Raw genomic sequence first — 23,518 nt, 5'->3', positions numbered from 1 at the left:
TTCTCTCTAGTTTACTGGTTTGGTGTGTGAATATTAATAAAGGCTGAGATAACATGTTTTTCATAATATTCAGAGAATCTCTAGTGACTGGTATAGTGCCAAGGGACTGGCGCAGGGCAAACATGGTGCCTATTTTCAAAAAGGGCTCTAGGTCTTCCCCGGGTAATTATAGACCAGTAAGCTTAACATCCATCATGGGGAAAATGTTTGAGGGGCTATTGAGGGACTATATACAGGATTATGTGACCATAAATAGCATTATAAGTGACAGCCAGCACGGTTTTACTAAGCACAGAAGTTGTCAAACTAACCTGATCTGTTTTTATGAAGAGGTGAGCAGAAGCCTAGACAGAGGGGCCGCTGTGGATATAGTGTTTTTGGACTTTGCAAAGGCATTTGACACTGTCCCCCATAGACGCCTAATGGGTAAATTAAGGACTATAGGTTTAGAAAATATAGTTTGTAATTGGATTGAGAATTGGCTCAAGGACCGTATCCAGAGAGTTGTGGTCAATGATTCCTACTCTGAATGGTCCCCGGTAATAAGTGGTGTACCCCAGGGTTCAGTGCTGGGACCACTATTATTCAACTTATTTATTAATGATATAGAAGATGGGATTAATAGCACTATTTCTATTTTTGCAGATGACACCAAGCTATGTAATATAGTTCAGTCTATGGAAGATGTTCACGAATTGCAGGCAGATTTAAACAAACTAAGTGTTTGGGCGTCCACTTGGCAGATGAAGTTTAATGTAGATAAATGTAAAGTTATGCACCTGGGTACCAACAACCTGCATGCATCATATGTCCTAGGGGGAGCTACACTGGCGGATTCACTTGTTGAGAAGGATCTGGGTGTACTTGTAAATCATAAACTCAATAACAGCATGCAGTGTCAATCAGCTGCTTCAAAGGCCAGCAGGATATTGTCGTGTATTAAAAGAGGCATGGACTCACGGGACAGGGATGTAATATTGCCTCTTTACAAAGCATTAGTGAGGCCTCATCTAGAATATGCAGTTCAGTTCTGGGCTCCAGTTCATAGAAAGGATGCCCTGGAGTTGGAAAAAATACAAAGAAGAGCAACGAAGCTAATAAGGGGCATGGAGAATCTAAGTTATGAGGAAAGATTGAAAGAATTAAACCTATTTAGGCTTGAAAAAAGACGACTAAGGGGGGACATGATTAACTTATATAAATATATTAATGGCACATACAAAAAATATGGTGAAATCCTGTTCCTTGTAAAACCCCCTTAAAAAACAAGGGGGCACTCCCTCCGTCTGGAGAAAAAAAGGTTCAAGCTGCAGAGGCGACAAGGCTTCTTTACCGTGAGAACTGTGAATCTATGGAATAGCCTACCGCAGGAGCTGGTCACAGCAGGGACAGTAGATGGCTTTAAAAAAGGGTTAGATCATTTCCTAGAACAAAAAAGTATTAGCTCCTATGTGTAGAAATTTTTCCTTCCCTTTTCCCGTCCCTTGGTTGAACTTGATGGACATGTGTCTTTTTTCAGCCGTACTAACTATGCAACTATGTAACTATGTAACTATGTTATTTCTGAATGTTTTTTGAAGGCAGTCATATATTGACTTATTATTCGGAGAGCACCTTGGTCTGCAAAATGCTGTTTTCATGAATCCAGCTTCCTATTTCTGTCTCCCCTCATTTCATTACATCAATGCTGAACCTCTGTCTGCTCCTCTGCCTGCCAGCGTGTTTCTTTCTTTCCGATTCTATGACATCACCCCTTCCTGCAGGACATGCACTCCACATAGCTCAGCCTGAGCAGAAAGAACAAATGTTCCGATGAAAATGAACAAATGAGTAGTGATAGCTTCAAGTGTATGGCTCCATGTATACAGCACTTCTTTATGTTGCTATGTCATAGATATATAAATATACATTAAAACGACAACCACCCAAAATTGCATTTGAAAGTGATTACCTAGAGGGGGTAGTCCTCTCAAATAAGATGGATAGTATGCATAGTACATGGTGTGGCTGAAAATCTGTCACACGAAATCCGGTCTGGATAAAGTGGGGGGGGGGGGTGTTTCTCAAAGAGGTAGTCTCTTGGTCTTAGGCCCCATGCACACGAACGTGCTTTTGCGGCGGCAATTCCCCTGAAAATCCACGTCAGAATTGCGTCCCCATTCATTCCTATGGGGCCTTGCACACGACCGTGGTTTTCAGCTACTCTTGAGAGAGGCGAAGACAGGCCATAGAGAATAATGTATTGTCTTGCCCGTCTTTGACTTTTAATGGAGCAGAGACCGGCTGACGGGAGCTCTAAGACGTCAGAAGTACTTGGAAACTGGACTTACACTTTAACAATGACAGGAGGTTTTATTTGCACGTTTGCGCTGTTTTGTTTAACTCCTCTCCAACAAGTAAAAAACAGTGCGGATTTTAATGTAGAACGTCCCAGTGTTTATACAATAACGTTCCAGTCATGTAAAACAAGCGCTGCAGCTAGAAAGAAGATGGAGACAACTTTGTTGTTACAGCCCAATGATAGTTTATACCAATGCGCCAAAACATAATTATTTTACGTACTTTTACTCTTTGTCTTCCTCATGGAGGAGGGATAAGTTCTAACAGACACAGCCTTTTGGCAGCCAAAGCCTCGGCATCTCATGTCATAGGGTTTCTTGCCATCGAATATGGTTACTAGAGCAACATATAAACACTATACAAAACATTTTTACGTGATTACTTCACAAGTCAAATAACCACCATCTTTCTGTTTATTTTTTAGCATTATATACAGAACATTCTAAATATTAAAATGAACATCATATTATGTTTTGGGACACTGCCCATTTTACAGAGATATGTCCTAACATGATGTGTATGGCCATGCTATGTATGTACAGCGGTGCTCCTCGGGATCTTGACTTTGAATACACTGAACACTCAAACCCTTTAATAGATTTGGAAGCACATAATATATAAGGTATGGTCTGGAAAAGAATCGACAACATACATTTTTAATAATATTATTAATAATAATAATAATAATAATAATAATAATAATAATAATAATAACAATAGTAAATGAATAAAAGTACTTTATTTCAGGTTGCCATACTTACTACTATTACTACTACTTATGCTGATTCTCAGGTAAATCCATTGAAATTGTATTCAGCTGCAGGCTATAGTTGGTACTGCCCTGGGGACTGTGAAAGAATACACAACAGATTAGCAATTGTACCCCCAACTTTTACACCATTATTTTAGTGGACCCCCCCCCACTCAATGATTTTTTTATGATAAATTAATAAGACAGAGGCTACTCTATGTCCAAATCTGATTGTCTGTATGGCAAAGCCTTGCATGCTACAGCCACGATTGAGGGCAGAGATGAGAAGTGAGCGTTGTTTTTTTTCACATATAGATCTTATAATTTAGTATGGTGATTCTGACAGAATGGATGCGCTGGGACGTATGTGAGAAGAAGAGGGCTGACTAAATAGAAAAGTATTTTGTGTGCAGTGTTCAGTTTGTGCAAGTTGTAAAAATGAGATAAGATATATAAGGAACGTGTTACTCACCTCGCCGGGTTCAGCGACGAGTCCGGGTGAGAGGCCGCGGCTTCTGCTTATGGCCGTGTCCGGTTGCTAGACAGATGACTATTTCTCTGGTGTCGTCTTTAGCTGCAGCCCGGCCGCAGCTCTCCAGTTAATCTCAGACGACAGCATCAGGTTGCCAGAGTAACCAGTATCCACTGATGACATCAGGCCTGGCGGCCTATTTGGAGGGGTATCAGCCTGCCATGCCTTGCCTGCAGTTCAAGGGATATCCTTTGTTTAGCTATTGCTCCTATTGGTATTTGACCTTACCTGGACCTAGGTCTTGTTCCTGGATTACGCTGCTGTCTCAGCGTTTGGATTTTTCTCTACTCCTTGCATCATTTCCTGGCCTGACTCCTAACTTACGGTTCTGTCTTATCCTCCAGTTTGTTACTTCATGACTACCAATTTGTTGACGAAACGTGGCTACGTTCCTGACTCCGCTACAGTGCACCTGCCGCCAATTAGTGACTATTATGGGGACCGCAAACTGGGAATCAGAGCAGAAAATTATATACCTCCTTGCAGGGCTTAAGGATAAAGAATGTTGTGTTTCCTTAGACTATGCACCCCAGTCTAGCCAGCGCCAAACTGTTTGTGGCTTAGAAGCAGAGTTGTAGCTAGAAGGGGGGGGCGGTGGCCCCGGGCCCACTGAGATGGAGGGGGCTGGGACGGTCCCCCCGTGGTGGCATGTCTCGGTTTCAACTGTATCTGCGTCCTCAGGACATAGATACAGTTGAATCCAATGCTGGAGCAGGGAGCCATCAGCTCCCTGCTCCATCGTTTACTGTGTAACGCCGACCGTGAACGGCTCGGCAGAGACATATGCAATGCAGTGACGTCATTGCGCCTGTCTGTGCCGAGCTGCACAGACAGGACAGAAAGAGCAGAGGGATTTCCTCCACTTGTCGTGAATATGTTTATTATGCACTGTGTGGGCATTATACTGTGTGTGGGGCAGCTATGGGGGCATTATACTGTGTGTGGGCCACTGAGGCGCCATTTTACTGTGTGGGGAGGCACTATAGGGGCATTATACTGTGTGGGAAGGCACTATATAGTGAATGGAAGTTATGTTACTCGCTATGCTACGCTGTTTCCGTAACAGCCATTCACTTCTATGGAAGTTTACAGAAACAGAGTTGCACAGAAAACTACGCTGTTTACTTAAGCCTGATCCAGCTGGATGCTCCTCTGCAGTTATAAACATGCGTTGGGGGCCCACTGGGTAGTGACCAGCTCAGATGTGTTCGCTCCCTGTGCTAAACCCCTAGCTACACCTCTCCACTTCTCTTGTTAGAAACATAATGGTATGCTTAGCCACGTGGTATAGTAGAGTTAAATGAAGTAATCAAAATCTCATTCAAACTTAAAGGCTATGTACACTTTCGAAAGCGATTTTTTTTTTTTTAATGTCTGTTTTTGGTGCAAATTTCTAATTAGTTTTTATTAAAACACATTTTTACTTTTTGAGATACAGCTGCTTTTTATTCTGTATACCGAGCAGCTATACCATGCACTGAGACCTGAATCCGTCAGGTCAGCAGATCTGACGGGATCAGTGTCAGCGTGTCCTGTATGGATCCACCTATATTTGATCACATCTAAGTTATGAACTTAGATGTGATCGGTAACAGCTTGATACTGCATGTCAGAGGCACACAGGACCCGCTGACACTGAACCAGTCAGTCCCGCTGACCTGACGGATTCAGGTCTCAGCGCTAGATTCAGCTGCTCTGTATACAGGATGCAAAGCAGCTGTATCTCAAAAACTTAAAATGTAATTACAAAGTTGCTCCAAACACACCCATACACATTTATATATACAGTTATATAATTATTTGGACAGTGACACAATATTCATGATTTGGGCTCTGAATGCCATCACATTGGATTTTAAATGAAACAACTGAGATGCAATTGAAGTGAAGACTTTGAGGTTTAATTCAAGGGGTTGAATAAAAATATCCTGTGAAACGTTTAGGAATTGCAACCATTTTTCTACACCGCCTCCTCATTTCAGGGGCTCAAAAGTAACCGGACATATTAACATTACCATAAATAAAATGTTTTTTTTAATACTTTGTAGAGAATCCTTTGCAGGCAATGACTGCCTGAAGTCTGGAACCCATGGACATCACCAAACGCTGGGTTTCCTCCTTTGTGATGCTTTGCCAGGCCTTTACTGCCGCTGTCTTCAGTTGTTACTTGTTTGTTGGTCTTTCTGCCTTATGTTTTGTCTTAAGCAAGTGAAATGCAGCTCGATCGGGTTGAGATCTGGTGATTGACTTGGCCATTGCAGAATATTCCACTTCTTTGCCTTAAAAAACTCCCGGGTTGCTTTCACAGTATGTTTTGGGTCATTCTTCATCTGTCCTGTGAAGCGACGTCCAATCAACCTTGCTGCATTTGGTTGAATCTGAGCAGAAAGTATATCCCTGAACACTTCAGAATTCATCCGGCTGCTTCTGTCTTCAGTCACATCATCAATAAACACCAGTGACCCAGTGTCTTTGGCAGCCATGCATGCCCATGCCATCACACTGCCTCCATCATGTTTTACAGAGTACGTGGTGTGCTTTGGATCATGAGCCGTTCCAAGCCTTCTCCATACGTTCTTCCTCCCATCATTCTGGTACAGGTTGATCTTGGTTTCATCTGTCCAAAGAATGCTGTTCCAGAACTGGGCTGGCTTCTTTAGATGTTGTTTGGCAAAGTCTAATCTGGCCTTTCTATTTTTGAGGCTGATTAATGGCTTGCACCTTGTGGTGAACCCTCTGTATTTGCTCTCATGAAGTCTTCTCTTTATGGTAGACTTAGATACTGATACACCTACTTCCAGGAGAGAGTTGATGTTGTGAAGGGGTTTTTCTTCACCATGGAAAGGATTCTGCGATCATCCACCACTGTTGTCTTCTGTGGACGTCCAGGCCTTTTGGAGTTCACGAGATCACCAGTGCGCTCTTTTTTTTTCAAGAATGTACCAAATTGTTAATTTTGCCACTCCTAACATTTGTGCTATCTCTCTGATGGATTTCTTCATTTTTTTTCAGCCTAACAATCGTTTGTTTCACTTGCATTGAGAGCTCATTTGACCCCATTTTGTGGGTTCTCAGCAACAGCTTCCAAATGCAAATGCCTGGAATCAACTCCAGACCTTTTACCTGCTTAATTGATAATGGATTAACGAGGGAATAACCCGTGCAGCCCATTAAATAGCTTTTGAGATAATTGTCCAATTACCTTTGGTCCCTTTAAAAAGCGGCAGCTACATATTAAAGAGCTGTAATTCCTAAACCTTTCCTCAAATTAGGATGTGAATACCCTCAAATTAAAGCTGAGAGTCTGCACTTTAAGCCCATATTGATTATATAACTGAATATTCAATATATTTTGGTAAACAGCTAAAATGCCAAAACTTGTGTCACTGTCCAAATAATTCTGGGCCTAACTATATATATGTATATATAAGGGAACTTCTTAGTAGGTTTAGAGTCACTAAAACACCATCATGCCGTTATGCCTGGGCTTTTACTTACCAAACCTGCCTATGTCAAAAACTTACATTTCGGGAATAGTTAGTAAAGTAAGTTACATCTTACCAAGAGGAGTTCGGGTGAGGAGTTCGGCATCATCTGACGCATGCATATTGCACACATGAAGTCAATGACAGTATACCTCACTTCACTGCGCCTTTGCAGTGTACTGTCCTTGGCTTCATGTGCCCGATACCGTTCCCGTGCTTATCCTGGTAAGTTGGCATTTACTTTACTTCTGAAAGTCCTTTTTAGACGTAGCCAGGTTGGGAACACTAAAACCCAGCTGCATAACGACATGCTGGTGGTTAAATGGCCCCAAACCTCCTGACAGGTTCCCTTTAAAATTTAGTCCAGGCTACTGCTTTCTGAACCTTGTGACTGGAAATCAAACCACAACAATAAAATTACATGTAAATTACTTTATATATATATATAAAGTACACTGTGAAAAAGTCTACCAGTAGCCAGTAAAATCACTTCTTATAATCACTGCCAATGCCATTGTAGTTCCCGGCAATGTGAATATGCTGAGATTTAACATTTATCCGTACCATACATGAACAATACACAATTTTCTATTATCACACCAAGTAAATACAATTGTGCTTATTCCATAGAATCTGTGGATCCGTTTATAGAATAACATGTTGGATCCTAAGACATTTACAAACATTCACTATTTTCGGCTTGATTTTCTTTTTGTACAGTGAGGTTTTGTTTGTTTCCTATTATAATCGTATTTGCTTCTTCTTGAAAAACAGCAAATGCAGAACCGAGAGAACAGTTATAGGGGTTTGTTTAATCCGGAAAGCATTGTTAGTGCCAACAGGGATAGAAACATAACTTTTTTTTAACTGTACTTTATATGCAGCTTTTCAACTTTGCCAGCATTGTGATATGGAAAATCATGTGAAAGCTGCCCATGGCAAACAGCTTTACTGAAATGTTGGCATGTACAGCAGTAGCTTATGAATTAGCTCTGTCAGCATCAAGACCACTGGGTTTAGCCCTTTGAGAACAAGACAAATATTTTATATCTGGCTGTGATATTTAAAATTATGTTTTTTGTTTCTAGAATGCATATATATTTATATATATAGACAGCAAAGTAGTAGCATTTGGCTTGTGTATAAGTCTGGCATCCTGTTAGTCAAAAATATTCACATCCCGTTTGTCACAAATCACAGCCTCCAAATGTTTATTGTAGTCATCTAGCAGTCTTTGCATTTTTGCTATAGGTATTTTTTTTCCACCCTTCCTTGCAGAACTTTGTGAAAGATTACTAAAGAATATTTCTTAACCCCTTAATGATCAGCCTATTTTGGACCTTAATGACCAGGCCATTTTTTAAGTTTTTCCATCGTCGCATTCCAAGAGCTATAACCTTCTTATTTTTGCGTTGACATAGCTGTATAAGGTCTTCTTTTTTGCGGGACAAGTTGTATTTTTTAATAGCACTATTTTGAGGTACATACTATTTATTGATTAACTTTTATTAACTTTTATTTGGGGGGGAATAGAAAAAAACCTGAAATTTCGCCACTCTTTTCTGCGTCTTAAATCTATGCCGTTTACCGTGTGATATAAATAACACAATAACTTTATTCAGCGGGTTGTTACGATTGCAACGATACCAAATTTGTATAGTTTTTGTATGTTTTACTACTTTTACACAGTAAAAACACTTTTTTTTCAAAATTATTTGTTTTTGTGTCTCCATATTTGAAGAGCCGCAACGTTATTATTTTTTCGCTGATGCAGTAGATGTGACTTTTTGATCACTTTTTATCACATTTTTTTTAAGTCAGGATTCAGGATTCACAGAAAACAGCAATTTTTCCATAGTTTTTTATTACATTTTTTACGGCGTTCACCGTGCGGGTTAAATAATGTAACAGATTTATAGTCGGGGTCGTTATGTACGCGGCGATACCAAATATGCGTAACTTTTTTACTTTATTTTGGTTTTTTAATAGTAAAGCATTTTGTAAGGGAAAAGGTGGGTTTTTCATTTTTTTTCACTTTTTTACTAGTCCCACTAGGGGACTTTAATATGCGATTCTCCGATCGCTATTGTAATACACTGCAATACTTTTGTATTGCAGTGTATTACTGCCTGTCCGTTTAAAACGGACAGGCATCTGCTAGGTCATGCCTGCGGCATGATCTAGCAGGCATTCATTACAGGCACACCTGGGGGCCTTTATTAGGCCCCCGGCTGTCATGGGAGACACAGATACTCGGCGATCTTATCGCCGGGTGTCGGTGGGATGAGGGGGAGCTCCCTCCCTCTCTCCAAAACCACTCAGATGCGGTGCTCGCTATTGAGCACCGCATCGGAGGGGTTAAACGGGTGAGATCGATACTAATATCGATCTCACCCGGCAGAGCAGGGACGCTCCCAGCTCCCTGCTCTATTCACTTATTCCGATGCCGCAACGTAAAAAGTCTATGGCATCGGAATAAGGCCCGTTAGTGACCGACGTAAAAAGACTATGGGCCGGTCACTAACGGGTTAAAGGCTACATGAACACCTTTTGTTTTGTTTCCTTATAAATAGAATTGTTCATGAGTGTGATTGGTGCAACTACCTAAAAAAAAATTGTATCTGTATCGTTCGCTAAGACCTCAATCCATCAGGTCAGCGGCACTGATGGGTTAGTCCACCTGTAATCAATCATATCTAAGTTATGAACTTAGATGTGATCGGTAACAGCTCGATCCTGCATGCCAGGGACACTCAGGACCTGCTGACACTGAACCCATTGTAAATAGCGTTTAATTAATACACAGCATGTTAGAGATGTACTTCCTATCTATCTATCATCTATCTATCTATCTATCTATCTATCTATCTATCTATCTATCTATCTATCTATCTATCTATCTATCTATCTATCTATCTATCTATCATCTATCTATCTATCTATCTATCTATCTATCTATCTATCTATCGATATATCTATATCTATCTAGTCTATCTATCTATCTATCTATCTATCTATCTATCTATCTATCTATCTATCTATCTATCTATCTATCTATCTATCTATCTATCTATCTATCTATAAATCGAAAAATGAGCAGCAACTCCAAGGATCAAGTGAAAAAAATGGGTACTTTAATGCCCATGCGACGTTTCAGCTCCGTCCACTGGAGCCTTTCTCACGCTGCAAGTGCTGCCTGACTCTGTATATGCCTATCTATCTATCTATCTATCTATCTATCTATCTATCTATCTATCTATCGATCTATCGATCTATCGATCTATCGATCTATCGATCTATCGATCTATCGATCTATCGATCTAACGATCTAACGATCTAACGATCTATCCATCTATCTGTCTATTTATTATCTATCTCTGTCTATCGGTCTATCTATCTATCCATCTATTTATTGTCTATATGTCGATATATCAACTTGTCTATCTATCATCTATTTGTCTATCAGAAATTACTCACATTTTCAAGAAAATGGTACCAGTTCAGTTCTGAAGTGGCTTTGAGGGCCTTATATATTAGAAACCCCCATAAGTCATCCAATTTTAAAAACTGCACCCCTCAAACTTTTCAAAACAGCATTTAGAAAGCTTCTTAACTCTTTAGGTGTTTCACAGGAATTAAAGCAATGTAGAGGGGAAATTTACTAATTTCTTTTTTTTGTCAGAAAATCAATTTTTTTCTGTAACACAAAAGGTTTTACCAGAGAAACGCAGCTCAATATTTATTGCCCACATTCTGCTGTTTTTAGAAATATCCCATATGTGGTCCTAGTGTGCTAATGGACTGAAGCACCGGCCTCAGAAGCAAAGGAGCACCTAGAGGATTTTGGGGCCTCCTTTTTATTAGAATATATTTTAGGCGCCATGTCAGGTTTGGAGAGGTCTCGTGGGGCCAAAATAGTAGAAACACCTCCAAAAAGACAACATTTGGCAAGGAATTTATCAAGGGGTATAGAGCATTTTAACCCAACAGGTTTTTTGCTGATTTTAGTGGAATTAGTCCGTAAAATGAAAATCTACATTTTTTCCAATAAAACTTAGAAATTATCAATTTTTACAAGGAATAAAGAAGAAAAAGTATCCCAAAATTTGTAAAGCAATTTCTCCTGATTACGGCAATACCCCACATGTGGTCATAAACTGCTGTTTGGACGCACGGCAGGGCTCAGAAGCTAAGGAGCGCTATTTGGCTTTTGGAGCTCAAGTTTGCTGGATTGGTTTTTGGGTGTCATGTCGCATTTGCAAATCCCCATAGGGACCAAATCAGTGGACATCCTACAAAAGTGACCCCATTTGGGAAACTACAGCCCTAAATGACATTTCATTTATTGTGTGGATCGATGCGAACACAGCGCTACTATATGTATATAGATTTTTTATATTTTACGGTGTTTGCTTGATAAAATCACGGTTTTAAAAAAATTATTTCGTTTTTGTGTGTCGCCATAACATTTTTATTTTTCCATCAAGATAGTTGTGTCAGGGCTTGTTTTTTGAGGAACAAACTGTAGCTTTTATTGGTACCATTTTTGAGGACATGCAACTTTTTTGTCCCCATTTATTAATTTTTTTGGGAGCAGAAGTGACTAAAAATAGCGATTCCGGTATAATTTTTTTATCATTTGTTTTTATGGCGGTGACCGTGCGGGATAAATTACAATATATTTTTATAGTTCAGGCCATTACGGATGCGGCAATACCAATTATGTATAGTTTATTTCTTTATTTTTCATTTTTTTCACTAATAATAAAGGACTTAGGGAAAAGGGGGAATTTAAATTTTATTATTTTGAAATTTTACTTTCAGTAGCAGCCTGTAATCAATCTATCTATCTATCTATCTATCTATCTATCTATCTATCTATCTATCTATCTATCTATCTATCTATCTATCTATCTATCTATCTATCTATCTATCTATCTATCTATCTATCTATCTCATATCTATCTATCTATCTATCTCTCTCTCTCTCTCTCTCTCTATCTATCTATCTATCTATCTATCTATCTATCTATCTATCTATCTATCTATCTATCTATCTATCTGTCTGTCTGTCTGTCTGTCTGTCTGTCTGTCTGTCTGTCTGTCTGTCTCTCTCTCTCTATCTATCTATCTATCTATCTCATATCTATCTATCTATCTATCTATCTATCTATCTATCTATCTATCTATCTATCTATCTATCTATCTATCTATCTATCTATCTATCTATCTATCTGTCTGTCTGTCTGTCTGTCTGTCTGTCTGTCTGTCTGTCTCTCTCTCTCTCTATCTATCTATCTATCTATCTCATATCTATCTATCTATCTATCTATCTATCTATCTATCTATCTATCTATCTATCTATCTATCTATCTATCTCATATCTATCTATCTATCTATCTATCTATCTATCTATCTATCTATCTCTCTCTCTCTCTCTCTCTCTCTCTCTCTCTCTCTCTCTCTCTCTCTCTCTCTCTCTCTCTATCTATCTATCTATCTATCTATCCTAGCAATTGATGAGAAACTGTACATCTCTAAAATGACTGCACAGAAGGTGGCACAAGATTAAAGCATTTGTAATTATAATGATCACATTATCACCCACTTTGTATTTGACACTTCTCTGCATCAGGTTTTGGAAGTAACTTGAGATGCTGTGGGGAGGTCTGACCTTACATCAGACAGGTCTTCTCCTTTAAAACATTTCTAGCTTTTAATGTGAATACAAAAAAAACATCATAAAGCAAGATGTGACCCTTCATAACGTTTTGCAAAACTTTGTCACAGGCATATGCTGGGTGGTGAAGGAAACTGAAGGACATCTGGTGTTGGTAGCATGAAAGAATTCCGGTTTTTTTTCTGCTATAACCACAAGAAACATCTCAAGAGCTTATAAAAAGGGATGATGAAGAGGTTTATTTCAGCGGCGCTGCGAGCTCTTGAAGTAGCGTGATTAGCACCATACATTTGCCTCCCTGTAATAACCAAGGTTAGCTTGATTGAAACTTGAATTAAAAAGCTATTGGCAAAGATGGAAATAAGAAATCCTGTTCTGCTATATTTGTAACTCATATTCGTGTATATGCCTAAAAATGGCAAGAGTATTGCAGTCCCAAGCAGAGATCCGTTAAAGCTGCAGACTTTATCTAATTTCACATCCTATTATGTGCTATGTATTTGTCGCCTGCGCAAGGTGAATTAGCCGTATTGGTTGCCTTTTTTATGCATGCAAATGGTTTGTGAAACTTTGGAAATATGCGTCTTTCAAGGGATCGTGTAATGGATAACGTTTTTTTCTTTGTATTCTGGAACCTTGAAATGGGTAATGTTATATATAAATGTGGGAAAAGTAACTTATACAAACCATTGTAACATTAGTCCCAGTTCCAGCATGCTCATATTACAATTTGTGCACTGTTTTTGGGGTAATCCCAATCATTTTTGAGATGTGAGGATTTCCTATACATATTAAAGGGGGTTTCTGTGTTTGACATTTGGAGAGATTATACAGAGATAACTCTGTCTTTTTAAGATGCATTGTTCATTTACAGTAGTTCTGGTGTTGAAGGTTTTTTTTTTCATTATAACCTAATATCACCTATCCACGGGATAGGTGATTAGTGTTTTATCGGTGGGGAAGTGCGCTATGTGAAGGGAGCGGGACTGTGCATGCTCGGCCGTCATTTCATTCACTTTCTATAGGGCTGCTGGAGATAGCAATTGCCCCACTATGACACATTGACATAGAACGTGATATCTGAAGGTCTTTGGGTTGCCAATACTGACAGTTTTCTAGTACAGATCAGAAGATGATACTCTATTTGTGATTTCCAGAAAAAAAATCATAATCTGAAATTAGCCAGTACTCAGGCCACTGTTTACTGTATTACCTGAGGTGGCATGTGGCCCCGAGCTGAGGCAATTCTTATTTTTCAATACCCACAGTTTATTTGTACTTATAATACAAAGACTGAAAGTCTTTATGATTTAGTAGAGATGTATGTGATGGCTTAGAGGATATAAAATGGAAATCTTGTCTTGCTGAAAGTGATTAAGACCCCTCAATAAATAAATGCCTGTAGTAACAATAACTTAAGGGCACGTTGAGACGTGGCAGAATTGCTGTGGAATTCCGCTGCGGACAGTCTGTCCATTGGTTTCCACACCTCTTTAGTTATCTTCGTGCAGACATTGCGGAAAACTCCGCTGCGGACCATAAACTGCGGTGCAGAACTTTCTGTCCGCAGCATACCATGTCTGTTGCGGACTTGATGCGTACTTGTTGCGGAATTTCTCTATTGACTTCAATGGCGTTTCAAAATTACGCAATGAAATCCGCAGATGTAATGTGTGTTGCGTTGCGGATTGCTTTCAGGAACAGGATATTTCATCATTCTGGCTGGAACTATGTGTGTCGAGGTCTATACCCAGACTGGGATGGAATGTTTGAAAGAGAGCAGGGTGTGATCTGCACCTGAATCCGCAACGACAAATCCGCAGCATTTTACTTAACATTTTAGCCAAAACCGCAACGGAATCTGCAACCCGGATTTTGTGCGCCATTGGTGCGGACAGTGTCTGCAGAATTCCGCCACATCTGAACATGCCCTTATAGTGGTATAGAATAAAGCAATGGTCTGAAGGTATCTTTTATCTTTTTAGAATGCAGATTCCCATTTAGCATGAATATACTTGAGGACTCAAAGTCTTTGCAGCGGGGGACATGTTTTCTTATGTCATTTTCAGTCAAAAGAAATCATGTAATAATACCATGTACGCCTCGCTGCTAGCAGTGAGAGGATTAAACACAGCTCTGTAGATTTCCTGACTCTTTTTGGAGTTTAGATGTCTACGAAGGGCTGTTTGAAGGAGAGCACTGGCATCCAGAGGCCCAAAACTGTTTGCAGCTGTGTTTATTTTCTGGGATTTTGACTTTTCTTGGCTGAAATCCATTGCTGAGAAATGAAATACTTAAAGCAGCAGCAGTTCATTTCCTACAGGCTTCTATATATATATATATTAGTGAGTATTGTATATCTTTATGGTTAGATATTATGTAAAAACAATATAAATTATATGCTTCCCATACACATTATAAACATGGTCACTCTTTAATCCCTTAACGACATCCAACGTACTAGTACGTTTTTGTCGTTAACCCCTTGAGTACCCAGCTCATTTTGGCCTTGAGGACCAGACCCATTTTTTCAAATCTGACATGTATCACTTTATGTGGTAATAACTCCGGAATGCTTTTACCTATCCAATTGATTCTGAGAATGTTTTCTCGTGACATATTGTACTTTAGTTTAGTGCAAAAATTTGGTCGATAAATTCATTGCTTATTTGTGAAAAACACCAACATTTAGCGAAAATATGAAGAAATTATGATTTTTCCAATTTTAAATGCATCTGCTTGTAAAACAGCTGGTAATACCAAACAAAATAGTTACCAATTAACATCTCCCATATGTCTACTTTATGTTTGCATCGTTTTTTGAACATCCTTTTATTTTTCTATGACCTCACAAGGCTTAGAACTTTAGCAGCAATTTCTCATATTTTTAAGAAAATTTCAAAAAGCGATTTTTTCAGGGACGAGTTCAGTTCTGAAGTGGTTTTGAGGGCCCTATATATTAGAAACCCCCATAAAACACCCCATTTTGAAAACTGCACCCTCAAAGTATCCAAAACAGCATTCAGAAAGTGTTTCAACCCTTTAGGCGTTTTACAGGAATTGAAGGAAAGTAGAGCTGAAATTTTCAAATTTCATTTTTTTTTTACAAAATTCATATGTAATACATTTTCTTCTGTACCACAGAAGGTTTTACCTGAGAAACGCAACTCAATATTTATTGCCCAGATTCTGCAGTTTTTAGAAATATCCCACATGTGGCCCTAGTGCGCTAATGGACTGAAACACCGGCCTCAAAAGCAAAGGAGCACCTCTTGGATTTTGGGGCCTCCTTTTTTCAGAATATATTTTAGGCACCATGTCAGGTTTGAAGAGGTCTTGTGGTGCCAAAACAGTGGAAACCCCCAAAAGTGACCCCCATTTTTTAAACTACACACCTCAGGGAATTTATCTAGGGGTATAGTTAGCATTTTGACCCCACAGGTATTTTGCTATATTTTCTGGAGTTAGTCTGTGAAAATGAAAATGTACTTTTTTTCTGGAAAAACGTAAAAATTTCTAATTTTTGCAAGAAATAAAGGAGAGAAAGCACCCCAACATTTGTAAAGCAATTTCTCGCGATTACGGAAATACCCCATATGTGGTAATAAACTGCTGTTTGGACCCACAGCAGGGCTCAGAAGGGAAGGAGCGCCATTTGGATTTTGGAACTCTGATTTTACTGGAATGGTTTTCAGTGCCGTGTCACGTTTGCAACGCCCTGGAGGGACCTAAACAGTGGAATCCCCCCAAAAGTGACCCCATTTTGGAAACTATACCCCTCAAGGAATTTTTCTAGTGGTATAGTTAGCATTTTGACCCCACAGGTTTTTTGCTGAATTTATTGGAATTAGTCTGTGAAGATGAAAAGAGACTTTTTTTGGAAAAAACACAGAATTTTCTAATTTTTATAAGGAATAAAGGAGAAAAAGCACCTCAACATTTGTAAAGCAATTTCTCCTGATGTTGAAATACCCCATTATGTGGTAATAAACTGCTGTTTAGACCCATGGCAGGGCTCAGAAGGGACGGAGCACCATTTGGATTTTGCAGCTCAGATTTTGCTGAATTGTTTTCTGGGGGCCATGTCGCATTTGCAGAGTCCCTGAAGTACCAGTACAGTAGAAATTCCCCAGATGTGATCCCAATTTGGAGACTATACCCCTGAAAGAATTAAATTAGAGGTGTAGTGAGCATTTTGAGCCCTCAGGTGTTTTATAGATTTTATTAGAATTGGTCCGTGAAAATGAAAACATTTTTTTTTTCCAATAACCTGTAGCTTTAGCTCAGAATTTTTCATTTCCACAAGGAATACAGGAGAAAAGACACCCCAAAATGTGTTACACAATTTCTCCTGATTACGGAAATACCCCATATGTGGTTGTAAACGGCTATTTGGACATACGGCAAGGGTCTAAACGGAAAAAGTGCAATTTCGTTTTTGGAGTGGAGATTTTACAAAATTTGTTTTTGACGCCATGTTGCATTGCGCTGAGGTACGAGTACAGTGAAAACTCCCGAGAAGTGACCCCATTTAGGAAACTACACCCCTCAAGGAATTCATCTAGAAGTGTAGTGAGCATTTTGACCCCCACAGGTTTTGCAGAAATTAGTGCACAGTGGATGTTGCAGATTGAAAATTGACATTTTCCACATATATGCTATTTCAGTGCCCAATGCGTTGGGCCCAGCTTGTACCACTGGAGACATACGCCCCATAAATTATTGTTAAGGGGTTCTCCAGAGTACAGTAATACCCCATATGTGGTCATAAACCGCTGTTTGGGCACACGGCCAGGCCCAGAAGGAGCGCCATTTGGCTTTTGGAGCGCAGATTTTGCTTGGTAGTAGTTTTGTTTAGTGTTTTACTGGTGTTTCAGTTTATAATGTGGGGGCATATGTAATCTGTGCGGAGTACATACATTTTTTGCGTGACACACTGTCGTTTTATTGGTACCATGTTTGGCTACGCGCGACTTTTTGATCACTTTTTATTCCATTTTTTTGGAAACAACGTGACCAAAAAAGGAAATTCTGCCATTGTTTTTTATGGTATTTTTTTACGGTGTTCACCGTGCGGGATAAATAATATGATATTTTTTTAGGTCAGGCCGATACGAACGCGGCGATACCTATTATGTCTAGTTTTTGTCTTTTTTTTCATTTTTTTTCTAATTATAAAGGACTTGATCAGGGAAAGAAGCCGATTATTGTTTTTATTATGTAAAACTTGTATTTATTTATCTAAAACTTTTTTTTTACTTTTTATTTTACACATACTAGGGGACTGGAAGATCTGATCTTCTGATCCCCTGCACAATACACTGCACTACTTCTGTATGTACTGATGTAGTGCAGTGTATTGTAACTGTCACTTTACAACTGACAGTTGAGCCTATTACGTCCTGCCTTGGGCAGGACCTAATAGGCTCCCGTACCTGGCAACCAGGAAGCCGTTGCTAGGCTTCCTGGTTGCCATTGCAACCATCAGAACCCAGCGATTTTTCGCGGGGGGGGGGGGCCAATGGGGTATCAATCACTTAAATGCCGCTGTCGCTATTGACAGCGGCATTTAAGGGGTTAAACTACAGCGATCGGAGAGGACAGTGATCGCTGTAGTTGCAGTGGGATGTCGGCTGTATATTACAGCCGACATCCGATGAAGATGGAGCGAGCACAGCTCCTGTGCCCGCTTCATCCTCAGGGCGTTACTATACGCCCATTTTCGGGAAGGGGTTAATAAAAATAGTGTTTTGTTTTTTTACACCGCTTTCTCTGATCTCCTCACGTATCTCACAGAAGTGAGGAGATCAGAGAAAGTGACAGGAGCTTTCTCCTGCAGACGACGTCACAGACGGCTGTGATTGGTCAGTCTTCAGAGACTGACCAATCACAGCAATCGCCGGCATTGGGGACTGCTAATTGGTCCCCAGGCCGGTAGCAGAGACAGTTAGCTGTCAATGACAGCTGCCGCCGCTGTTCTGTCACTATGTGATTTTACATAGTGACAGTTTATTCCTGCGCCGTAATAGTACGTCGAAGGTACGCTGGAATAAGCGGCCAGCGACGTACTATTACGTCGAAGGTACGCAAGGGGTTAAGGACTTAACTCAACACAATGTACTGGTACGTTGTGTTGTTGATGTGGTCTCAGAATCTGAGCCTGCGCCATCGCCAACGAGTGTCAGCTGCATATTACAGCTAGCCTCCGATCTGGCCGATTAACCCCTTAGATGCAGCGCTGCATCAATAGTGTTTTCTAGCAGATCGGAAACCCGCAATGCAATTGCTGGGTTCCGATAACTGCTCTGGCAGACCGTAGGATTCCGGGCACAAAAGGAAGATGGTGCAGGCTTAGGAGCTGAACCTGCGACATCAGCTGCGAGTGTCAGCTGTATGTTAGCCCATCGTTACTATGGCAACCAGAGGCCTAACAATGGCAGTGAATGAATGACAGCTCTAATGCATTGCACTACGTGGGTAGTGCAATGCATTAGAGTAAAGATCAGAGATGCAGGCCCCCAAGTCCCCTAGTGGGGCAAAAAAAAAAAAGTTGAAAAAAGTTAATATAAAAGTTGAATATGGCACACGAACGTATTTTTTTCCTCCCGTAAATACTGGTGTAAATACGGGTCCTTTGTCACACGTATTCGACCCATATTCCACCAGTATTTACGGACCTGTGCCTGTAAATACGGGTCTGTTGTCACCAGTATTCCACCCGTATTTACGGACCCGTTTTCTCTGCACTAATCGGCAGCCCCTTCTCTCTATCAGTGCTGGACAGAGAGAAGCGGCAGCCCTTTCGGGCAGAGTTTCCGCAGCAGTTGAAAGTAAAAGAAGTTCATACGTACCCAGGCCGTTGTCTTGGTGACGCATCCCTCTTTTGACATCCAGTCCGACCTCCCTGGATGACTCGGCAGTCCATGTGACCGCTGCAGCCTGTGATTGGCTGCAGCGGTCACATGGGATGAAGTGTCATCCCGGGAGGCCGGACTGGAGGAAGAACCAGGGAGTTCTGGGTAAGTTAACTTTTAATACTATTAACTCCAGCGGTAGTCACTATCCTGGGTGTTGAAATCGTTACTGCCGATCAGTTAACTTTTTCAGCACCCTGGACAGTGACTATCCCCTGACGTCACCTAGCCACACACACGCCTAGCCACACACACACACACGTAGCCACCCGTAATTACGGGAGCCCCATAGATTTCTATGGGCCTGGCCGGGCCGTAATTACGGCCTGAAATAGGACATCTTCCATATTTTTCAACGGCTTGGGCACCTTCCCGTAAGCAAACAGGAAGGTACCCGTGGCCAATAGAAGTCTATGGGCCCGTAATTACGGGCCGTAATTACGGACATTTTTACGTTCGTGTGCATGGGACCTAAAAGTGAAAAAACAAAAGTTTCAAGTTAATAAAAACAAACACTGCCTTTTTTCCTATTTTATTATAGGAGAAAATGAAAAAGTAAAAAAAAAGAGTACACATATTTGGTATCACCGCGTCCGTAACAAGCCAAACTATAAAACTATAATGTTAATTTTCCCGCACGGTGACCACCGCAAAAAAACAAACAAAAAAAGAAAAATGCTAGAATCACTTTTTTTTTTATCACCACCCCTCAAAAACATGGAATAAAAAGTGATCAAAGAGTCGCATGTATCCCAAAACAGTACTAAACTAATAAAAACTACAACCGGTCCCGCATAAAACAAGCCCTTACACAGCATTTTTGACTAATAAATAAAAAAGTTATGTCTCTCAGAATATGGTAACACAAAAAATAAATTAATTTAAAAAAAAAAAGTGATTTTATTGTGCAAACGCTGCAAAACGTAAAAAAAAAACTAAATACATATGGTATCGTCGTAATCGTATCGACCTGCAGAATATAGTGAAATTGACATTTATAGCCCACAGTGAACACTGTAAAAAAAAACAAAAAAAAAACATTGTCACAATTTATGGTTTTTGGTCACCTTGCTTGCCATAAAATGGAATAAAAAGTGATAAAAAAAATTTGCATGTAGCCCAAAATGGTACCAATGAAAACTACAGATTGTCCCGCAACAAATAAGCCCTCACACAGCTCCGGTAGAGGAAGAAATAAAAAAGTTTTGGCTCTCAGAATATGGCAATGCAAATTGTGCAGATCATTCCAAAAGCGGATAAGATTGGGCACCATTTATCAGTGCTACACCGGACACACATCTATGAAATATTATTTATTTACCGCATTATTATACCCTGTTATTATGCCCTGATGTACTCTGCCCAGCTTACATATGCCCCCACATTATAAACTGAAGTACCAGCAAAACCCCAAACAAAACTACCACTAAGCAAAATCTGCGCTCCAAAAGCAAAATGCCGCTCCCTCCCTTCTGAACCTGCTTTACATTTTATGAAGTATTTGTCTTCGGTGGCACAAACTGGGCATAACATATTGTGCGCTAAGATGGCATATATGTGGAAAATTGCAATTTTCACATTGCACCATCCGCTGCGCATTCATTTCTAATAAAAAAAACACCTGTGGGGTCAAAATGCTCACTACGCCCATTAAAATGCCTTAAGGGGTCTAGTTTCCAAAATGAGGGTCACTACTTGGGGGTTTGTTTTACTATGTGACCTCAGAGTCCTGCAATTTTGGGCCAACGCTGTGAAAATCACCAAAATCAACCTCAAATGCGTATGGTGCTCTTCACTTCTGAGCCCTGTCATATGTCCAGGCAAATGATAAATGCCTTGAGGGGTGTAGTTTCTAAAATGGGGTCACTTCTTGGGGACTTCCACTGTACTCTGGTACCTCAGGATATTGCAAATGCAACATGGCGCCCAAAAACCAAGCCAGCAAATCTGCATGCCAAATAGTGCTTCTGCCTATCTCAGCCCTGCCTTGTGTCCAATCAGCAGTTTATGACCCCATATGGGGTATTGCCATAATCGGGAGAAATTGCTTTTCAAATGTTGGGATGCTTTTTCTTCTTTATTCGTTGTAAAAATGTAAAATGTCATTGTTTTGTCAGAAAAAATTTAATTTTCAATTTCACTGCATAATTCCACTAAATTCAGCAAAAAGCCTGTGGGGTCAAAATGCTCACTATACCCCTCAATAAATTCCTTGAGGGGTGTCGTTTCCCAAATGGGGTCACTTTTGGGGGGTTTCCACTAATTTGGTCCCGCAGGGGGTTTGCAATTGTGACATGGCGCCGCAAATCATTTCAGAAAAATTTGAGCTTCAAAAGCGAAATGGTGCTCCTTCCCTGCCGGTCCAAACAGCAGTTTATCACCACATATGGGGTATTGCCGTACTCGTGACAAATTGCTTTTCAAATGTTGGGGTGCTTTTCCTCCTTTATGCCTTGTAAACATTGAAGATTTCCACATTTTATTGGATAAAATTTAGAATTTAATTTTTACATCCTAATTCCACTAAATTCGGCAAAAAACCTGTAGGGTTAAAATGCTCTATACCCCTTGATAAATTCCTTGAGGGTTGTAGTTTGCCGAATGGTGTCTTTTTGAAGGGGGGTTTCCACTGTTTTGGCACCACAAAACCTCTTCAAACCTGACATGGTGCCTAAAATATATTCTAATAAAATGGAGGCCCCAAAATCCACTACGTGCTCCTTTGCTTCTGAGGCCTGTGTTTCAGTCCATTAGCACACTAGGGCCACATGTGGGATATTTCTAAAAACTGCAGAATCTGGGCAATAAATATGGAGTTGCGTTTCTCTGGAAAAATCTTTTGTTAAAGATTTTTTTTTTATTAAAACAGATTTTCTGCAAAGAAAATTTAATTTGTAAATTTCACCTCCACATTGTTTTAATTCCTGTGAAACACCAAAACGGTTTAGAAACTTTTTAAATGTGGTTTACGAATACTTTGAGGGGTGCAGTTTTTAAAATGGGGTGTTTAAAGGGGGTTTCTAATATATAAGGCCCTCAAAGCCTCTTAAGAACTGAACTGGTCCCTGAAAAAATAGCCTTTTGAAACTTTCTTGAAAATGTGAGAAATTGCTGCTAAAGTTCTAAGCCTTGTAACGTCCTAGAAAAAAAAGCACGTTCAAAAAACAATGCCAACATAAAGTAGACATATGGGAAATGTTAACTAGTAACTATTTGGTATGGTATTACTATCTGTTTTACAAGTAGATGCATTTAAGTATAGAAAAATGCAAGTTTTTGCACATTTTCTCGGAATTTTGGTATTTTTCACAAATAATCACTAAATGTATCGACCAAATTTTACCACTAACTTAAAGAGGCTCTGTCACCAGATTTTGCAACCCCTATCTGCTATTGCAGTAGATAGGCGCTGCAATGTAGATTACAGTAACGTTTTTATTTTTAAAAAACGAGCATTTTTGGCCAAGTTATGACCATTTTCGTATTTATGCAAATGAGGCTTGCAAAAGTACAACTGGGCGTGTTGAAAAGTAAAAGTACAACTGGGCGTGTATTATGTGCGTACATCGGGGCGTGTTTACTACTTTTACTAGCTGGGCGTTCTGATGAGAAGTATCATCCACTTCTCTTCACAACGCCCAGCTTCTGGCAGTGCAGATCTGTGACGTCACTCACAGGTCCTGCATCGTGTCGGCACCAGAGGCTACAGTTGATTCTGCAGCAGCATCAGCGTTTGCAGGTAAGTAGCTACATCGACTTACCTGCAAACGCTGATGCTGCTGCAGAATCATCTGTAGCCTCTGGTGCCGATGTGTC

The 23,518-nt window shown here is 40.0% G+C and overlaps 1 protein-coding gene and 1 long non-coding RNA gene across 4 annotated transcripts in view; one reads left to right on the top strand and one right to left on the bottom strand.

The window, feature by feature from the left end:
* Positions 1–23,518, top strand: part of SH3RF3 (SH3 domain containing ring finger 3) — a 437,353-nt gene that overhangs the window by 38,431 nt on the left and 375,404 nt on the right. The gene's annotated exons all lie outside the window — the stretch shown is intronic.
* LOC142742660 (uncharacterized) overlaps positions 2,368–23,518 on the bottom strand; it is a 41,315-nt gene continuing 20,164 nt past the window's right edge. The window contains exons 2-5 of one of the 2 annotated variants that reach the window (XR_012881418.1): positions 3,564–3,793; positions 3,102–3,188; positions 2,563–2,695; positions 2,368–2,478 (exon numbers count right to left, since the gene is read on the bottom strand). This is a non-coding gene — a long non-coding RNA (uncharacterized LOC142742660). The other variant, XR_012881419.1, reaches the window with a different exon arrangement.

This window comes from Rhinoderma darwinii, chromosome 2, assembly GCF_050947455.1.
Source record: "Rhinoderma darwinii isolate aRhiDar2 chromosome 2, aRhiDar2.hap1, whole genome shotgun sequence".
Taxonomy (NCBI): domain Eukaryota; kingdom Metazoa; phylum Chordata; class Amphibia; order Anura; family Rhinodermatidae; genus Rhinoderma; species Rhinoderma darwinii.
This window is presented reverse-complemented; position numbering and strand designations above follow the sequence as displayed.